The 7,650-nt window shown below is 44.7% G+C and overlaps 1 long non-coding RNA gene across 1 annotated transcript; it reads left to right on the forward strand.

Moving 5' to 3' along the window:
• The first annotated feature begins 221 nt into the window (after positions 1 to 221).
• On the forward strand, positions 222 to 6,087 carry LOC308197642. Its single transcript, XR_013953181.1, has 4 exons — positions 222 to 361; positions 1,405 to 1,666; positions 2,575 to 2,749; positions 4,804 to 6,087. It is a non-coding gene; the product is annotated as an uncharacterized lncRNA (long non-coding RNA).
• Positions 6,088 to 7,650: the final 1,563 nt, after the last annotated feature.

Consider the following 7,650-nt stretch of genomic DNA (forward strand, 5'->3'; position numbering starts at 1 on the left):
TCCTGGGATGCGTGAGGCCAGCCGGCTGGTGCCTGCGCTGGGATCGCCGCAGACCTTGCCTGCGCCTTCATCTGCGAGGAGGGGAAATTGCAGGGGAAACTGCACCTTTTTGCAGGGGAAACGCAATCCGGGGTTGGTGTGAGCACGGCGTGTCACACCTTTCCTACTCCTGACACCACCCAGTGTTGGAGCAACCTCTGGAGTCTGCCTTTGACTCCCTAGTCTATTTGGCTTCTGCTCACCTTTGTTGTTCCAGCATCAAGATCTTGGGAGAAGTCAGCTGTTGTTAAACAATCTTACTTAAATTAACAGAACAAGATAGCAAGGGAGGGGCCTCTGTATGTTGTCTACTCCAAAACAGGTAGGTGATTAAACTTAAGTTTCACGAACACTAGTAACACATCCTATTTCAAACCTTGCACTTCAAAATTTGCCTCTTGTTAAAGAACAACAAAATACATTTTTTCTATCCAAAATGCAAGTCAAAGCCATTTTAGAGTGCATTAGCCATGAGAGCTGAGCCCAGTTTCCTGAGGATTTGTTTCTTGGTGTGGGAAGATCTGCAAGGTCTGATTGAAACTTTTTCTGTACTTCAGGCATTTGTTCCCTCTCCAATAGCAGTTAGCCAGCAGATCGCAGAGACAGCAGAGGAGCACTGCATCCACCTACCCCTCGCCCAGGCGGTGGGTGAATGAAAACACACAAGGGAGGACTGGATGTGCTGGCACGTTACATTAGCATCCCGTAAGAGACAGTTTTTGCTGATCTGAGCACATAAAAGTATAGAAATATATAATAATAATAAAAGCCTCATGACTTATTGTAATCAGCGAGTGATTGCAGGCGTTACCCAAACAAAATCAACAGTAAGCTTGGATAAATAGTAATGTATGCACTGGGGAAGGTGAAACAACTTGTTTCTGTTATTTTCGTCTTGATAATTGTTTTTCACCTTCAGCTTCTCTCTACTCAGTGTCCTGCTCCTCTGTAAAGAAATACCAAATACTGCAGTTTCTTAAAATGGGGAAGTCCAGCATGAGATTTTGCTTGACTTTCCTCTCAGGCAAATTATTTACAACCCTGCTTTTAACTGGTTATCTGTGCTCAGCACTCGTGGGCTAAATATAAAGCCATGTTTTTCATCAGAATAGGAAAACAGAGTCTGAACAGGAGTAGCTGGAAGCAATGCTGGGCTAGGGAATGTTTTATATCTTTTTATTTGCTTCCCTTCTGCAATGCTATCGAGGCAGGTATGTTCCTAAGAGGAGTTTCTGCTTTTTGGCAGGGCGCTGTTTTCTCACTGACAATCACTTCTTGCAACCCCATCCTACTGATGCTATAATAGGATTAACATTGTAGCTGCCACTTCCCCCAGGGTAATCATAATAAACTCCCCCTTTCCAGGGTTGTTCCCCCGGCATGGTCATTTTCTGGCAAATAATATGAACCTGAAGGCTGTGCAAATTGATTCCTGGGAAGCCTGACCTCCCTGTTGGGAACTACAAAAGGCTGTCCGAGAGGCTTACAAACAGCTATCCAAGGCTGCTGCCTGGGCTTAATCCTTCTGATCCACTTGCGATCCTGAAAGCTACCTCTTCTGCAAGGCTATCACCACTCCTGAGGCACCAAGAGTGGGGGAGATGCCAAGAGACTGCATGGATGCCAGGTAACATCATTGTGGGGGCCCCCTGGGGACCGGAGATGCCCTTGCAGGAGTGGGAGGGGATGACCCACAGCTCCACTCGGCTGGTGTTTCTCCTCCAGGCACTTGGAACCCGTGCTGGCTCTCTGTCTCTCCTTACCTGAGCGCCAGAGGGGATCGGGATGATGAGTGTGATAGCTCTGACTCACCCTTCGGCTCTGCCGAGATAGGTGTTGCCTCATTTAACAATAAGAGCGAAGAACTGAAGCTATTTAAATCATAATAAAACGTTGGAGGCATTCTCTCTTAATTTTTACTCTTTCTAGTGGTGACCCGAGTTTATCATATCCCTCAAGAGGAGACCTTTAGGATGCTAAGGAGATTACCAGTCCCAAAGGAGTTCATTCATATGAAAATCTAAATCATGTTTTTAGTTAGATGAAGCGCACTGAATGGTAGCAATAACTTTATGAGCATGAATAGCAATTTAACCAATTAATCGAAATCAATGTACACATTAATGAATCAACACTAACATGCTAGTAGATCACTATCATTAATAAATGAATCACTGATCAATTACTAAGAAATTCAGTTCTAAGAGATTTTTATATGGAATGCATTTACTAATAGTGCATTAATACTTCATTAATGAACTAATACTAAAGTAAATTAATGTTTCTATAATACTAAAATAATTATAATAGCATCCAAATGCTAATAAGATAATTCTGAAATCAGATCACTTTCTACCTCCATTTACATTTGCATTTACAACCCAAACTAATGTTTTCCAGCAAAAGTTTGCAGCCAGACCAATTAGACCCCGGGAGGGAGGCCCTGAGTTAGGGTCAGTGGGATTAATAAACTGCCCTCCCTTTTTACTATCACACAGCATGGAAAGCAACCCAGAACATGCCTTTTGTTTACAGGGGGAGGACCATGCTCACATATTTGCTGCAGTTATTTCCCGCATCCTCGGTGATGCCGCTGTGCCAGGAGAACATCAGTTCAATCAACAACAGTTTTAATTTGCCAATTTCTAAGCTTCACTCATACAGAGGACCCAAGGATGGCAGCTTCTTCACCCCACCACACTCACCACAGGTACGTCTTTCAGTAATACAACGACCATTTACCCCGCCACTTCATTTATGATGACACTTTATTACCATATGGCGTCATTTACTCACTGATGGTACTTCTAATATCACTTGGGATCAGTCTGCATCATTTACTTAGGTTGCATCACTTGTTTAGTGGCTTTATCCATTACATTGTTTAACATTCAAAGACATTGACTCCGTGCCTTCATTTTACTATCAAAACACCTCATTTATTCAGTGATTTTAAGCTACCCCTGAAATTAGGTGGGGTTGCACATGCTGTGACATTTTTTAAAGCCTGGCAGGAGTGGTAAGCCTGGCAGGAGTGGACATTGCTCTGAGTTCATCGCACAGTGTCATGGGCTTTGTCCCTTTCCCCTGTTGGTGGCAAACAGTGTTAATGAGAAAGGTATCAGCAGCAGAGCAAAAGAAAAGAATTAAATACACTGTTAACCGAGTCAAACAAAGGACACACTGCATTCATATGCGATGGTTTTAAGAAACTGTAGAATAGGGTTTTGGGTTTTTACCCCTGCATGAAAGAGACCAAAATATCTATTTCCAAAGGATGTAGTAAATTCCAATTCAGCTATTTTATTATTGTAGCAAAAGATTAATGGTGAGATGATGTCATCTTCTCAGATCAGCAGTGGTATTATCCAGCAATGTGTTGCAGGCAAACAGCATTATAAATGGGAGACTGTAGAGTTTTCCTCCTGTTTGTTTCAGATCATTAGAAAAATATATGAAGTAATTTCTTTAATTAATCTGGTTTTAACGGGTGATTGCTGCTGATTAAAACAGCATGTGTCTTTAGGGGAAAAGGCTTCAAAATTTGAAATAAAATGAGAAATGCTTGAGTCAGGACAGTAGTAACCATTTCCCCATTCAAAGAGAAAGAAGAAGAAGGAAAATTTAAAAAGGAACGTGAAAGTCAGTAAAAGAAGGAAATAAAAAAGAATCAGATGGGGACAACAGGCAAACAGTGAGGACATGCAGAGTTTTAAGAGGCTAGCAGCGGACTGTGTGGGGCTGCAATTGACTTGCCCAGAGCATCCCATGTCTGAGCAGGGAGTCCCAGCTGCTCAGGACTTGCAGCCACTGCTCTCCCCAGGGCATGTTTCCTGAGAACAGAGGCTCCCAGGCTTTTTGTGTCCCTTACCCTCTTCTGTCCTTCGGCTCCAACATTCTGCATTACTTCATCTTTCAAGGAGAGAGTGTGTGCTCATGATGAGGCTTGGTGAAACCCACCACGCATTCCCTTGTCATGCTCCACTTCTCATCAGAACAGCACTGCAGCTCACCTGAGCCGAGCCCCTGATGCCAGTTCATGGAGCAAATTGATTCAGCTGTGCTTTCTACTTGGAGGGAGTATTTTAACACCGGTGCTGGCACGTGCTCCGTGGTGTCTTGCTGCCACAGAGGTGAAAAGGAGGAGTGTGGCTGACAGAGGGCACTTTGTGACCCTCTCTGTGTAGGAGGGTAGTGGCAGGTACAGGAGATGTACGGCAGCAACATTAACTGTAATAAAATAGATGTAAAAGTGGATTTGAAACACTGCTGTGTTGCATGGTTCAGGGCAAGCCCAGTCTAAGACATGCTTCTCTGTTTCCTTGTAAAACCCTGTGCTTCCCAAAAGAGGTAAATTGTATTTTTCCATACACACACAGTTTAGCACAGATCAGCTGAGTCTGAACTGCAGCTGGCACCACCAGCATTCTGCTGCATCTTCCTCCATGCAGACGGTGCCGGCACGCTTGGGTAGGTCCTGTAGCACAGGGCTCTGTAAGCAGCCTGAGAGTCATTAATTACAGAATGGTTAAAACTAAATTGTCTCAGCTGGACTGTGGGCAGGAGCTGGAAGAAGAAGAAAACCTTACTCTACAAAATCAGCAATGATCAGATGGAATTTCACAGCAGAAGTCACACAGCTACGGCTTTGCAGTGACTCAGGGAGCCACGAGGGCAGGCTTCACAATTTCTCCCCGATCAGCTCCCAGCTTTCAACAGAGGAAATAACACATAGAATGCTCTTCTTATGCTTCTTGCCAGCAGGTTTGTTCCCAGAGCCGTGTGCAAAAAATCATGGGAGAGCAGGAAGAAATGGCTTTGCAGTGCTCAAGGCTGACTTTGCAGCATGGCAGAGGCCAGAAAAAGGCAGATTTATTGGGTCAAAGCAGTTACATTAAAGGAAGACAAATTCTGATATGGTGCTTCAGTTCCAGGGACACCCCACTCGCACAAGAAGGGCTGTTTCCTCGAGGTCATCCCATGCTGCAGCTTGTGCCAGTGCCTCCGGTGCTCTCACTGTGCCCCTGGGAGCAGGGTCTGGTCCCAGCATCTCCGGGACCCTTTTGGGCTGGGGGAGATACCTGCAGGGAATTCCCCAGTGCCTCCTTGCCTGCAGCTGAGCAAGCCCCGCACCTGCAGCCTCGCCTTGCACACCCTGGCCTCCACCTGTCTGAGGCCTCCCTGGGCTCACTCCTGTATGGAGATCCCTGTGAGCCCCAAACCAGTCCCAGTATCTTGGTGTCATCACCCAAGTGCCAAGTAGAGGGGAGCGCTCCCTTCCCTCAACCTGCTGTCTACCCCGAGTCAAGCTGAAAAAGAGGACAGTGCCTCCAGATCATCTTCAAGTCGCCTCAGCTGGAAACCAAAATACCTGTCTGGAGTGAAGCTGTACACAGGTACAGGGCTGTCTGCCTTCGCTGAGCCGAGGGATGGTCTGTGCCACCGAGCTCAGGAATGTGTCACCTCCATGGCGTCCAGGGAGCAGGAGCATAATCATACAGAGAGGCTCCGTGTCAAGCTCGTGTGTTTTTCTGCTGAGTCCTGAAATTCTGCAGTCACGTAATGACAGCTCTCCTTCCTGCTCAGTTTCAGGATCTGATCCGGGAGGCTTCTATGGTTTCACCCACTATTTATTCTTCACCTCACATGATTTTTGGAATTTCCATTTCAAAATGTTTTGTGGATTTTGTCCTACTGTGATGCTGGCAACCAGGGATAGCACAATTTTCGTTCTCAAACTGGGTTTTCTCAATTTTCCCAGTAGGGGCAGCACTTGCCTTTCAAGTGAGTCAAAAGGAAGAAAAATATCTGTATTTAAAAAATGAATTCCTGTTTCTCGAGTAGCTTGAATAGCAAGTACAATTTCAGCACAAACCTGAACTAAGTGGGTTTAGTAGTTATCATTTCTTTTTAATGTTTAACATGCTGCCTAAAGCTGAAGAGTGATTTGTGTCCTGTGTCATCATGCAAGCTGTATTACTTAGATTACAATAAGGTCTCTAAGTCAAACCTCCTTTTACTCTAGTAATAAAAATAATAATAATAAAGATATTATGATTGTCCTGATCTATTATGGGCAATAGCCTTGGTCTGGATTGGAGACCTCTAGAGATCCCTTCCCAGCACCACTGCTGTCATTGCTGTCATGCCGTGGGCAGCACTGCCTGGGAAATTAAGGACACATTTTAACAGAATAATTCTCTGCCCAGATCTCCCCATACCTTTTGGGGACACACAGAATTCTCTCATAAAACAGCCTAAGGTCCTTTTACCAACTTGATAAATACATAAACTAAAAGAAATCTTTAGGGCACCAAGTTCTCCAAGTGAGGACAAGCATCAAACTTTATTTGTTTCAGTGGTTTATGGTTTATTATGGTTTCAGTGTTAACACAGTTTGCACTGTAGCAGCCTCCAGATACGATAATCTAATCTCCCTTCAGCAAGGGAGAAGCAAGCATGTGAGGGGAAAAGCTGATGCCTAGGTTCTCATTTTTATGGCGAGTTTTAGTAACTTGAAGATCTACAACCAAAATCCAATTGGGTCTAACATACGTTACTTCAAGAGAATTTTTGTGTAAACTATATAAAGGTCAAACTCATATAACCCCCTCACCATTGCCAAGCATGGGAGAGAGCCTAACCTCTGCCAGCTGCCTAGAAAATTTAGCACTGTAAAAAAAGGTTGTTCATGTCTCTGCTAAAGAAAGACAAGGGAGCTGCAAATCACATTTGTCCTACAGGTCATCCCAATATTATTGTGGCTCTGACCTTCCTTTACTTGGGCTGCAAGTACTTCTTGGAGGAGTTGGTAGGCAGATGTTTTGCTGGAAAAACACAGGAACCAGAGCAGCTTGCACTGAATTCAAGGGGAGTTTTGTCCCAGAGCACTGGTCAGATGTGTCAATCCTATTAGAAGCATTATTTACGGGTCACGGCACTAGGGCTGAAGGTTGAATATGTTTGTTCTGCAAATTGGGCTAATGTGAAGACCATAAAAGGGGGTATGTATCATGTCTGGCCTCTTGCTGGAATCTGAGATTGCAGCATATTACATTTCCCTGAAATTACATTACCTCAGATAGGATTTTATGGTAACTTACAGCTAGGAAAGGCTTTAGTTTCATTACTAATGGCCACCTTCTTTTTAACGTTTGATACAATGCAAGCAAAACTTTCTCTCCTCTTTGTTCGGAATGAGACAGAGGGAAAAAAAATAAATCTGAAGACCCTCGATTTGGTCAAAGCATGGACTTGCTCCTGACAGGCGCTGTGACACCAGGTAACGTCAGCCAACCAGGCGAGAGATTTTGGATAAAAATGTAGATCACAGAGATGGCATCATGAGAGGTCACCTAAAACTCAGGTCAACAGATCAGCCTCGTCCTAAAATAAGCTGTGAGTAGCTTAAATGCCTCTTGTTGCTTGGGCTGCGCACGCCAGTCCCACACTGCTGGCTGGGAAACAGATAGGGAGCAGGGGACTGCCACATGGCTTTACCAAGCACCACTGCAAGTGCAGTGGCTTCGCTGTCAGACCTCCTGGCAATTGTTTTCTTTGCTGCACTTGCCTTGCTGCGACGCTGCTGTCATGACACATTCCAGTCATGGG

Source organism: Anser brachyrhynchus, assembly GCF_964034855.1.
Source record: "Anser brachyrhynchus genome assembly, chromosome: 6".
Classification (NCBI taxonomy): Eukaryota; Metazoa; Chordata; class Aves; order Anseriformes; family Anatidae; genus Anser; species Anser brachyrhynchus.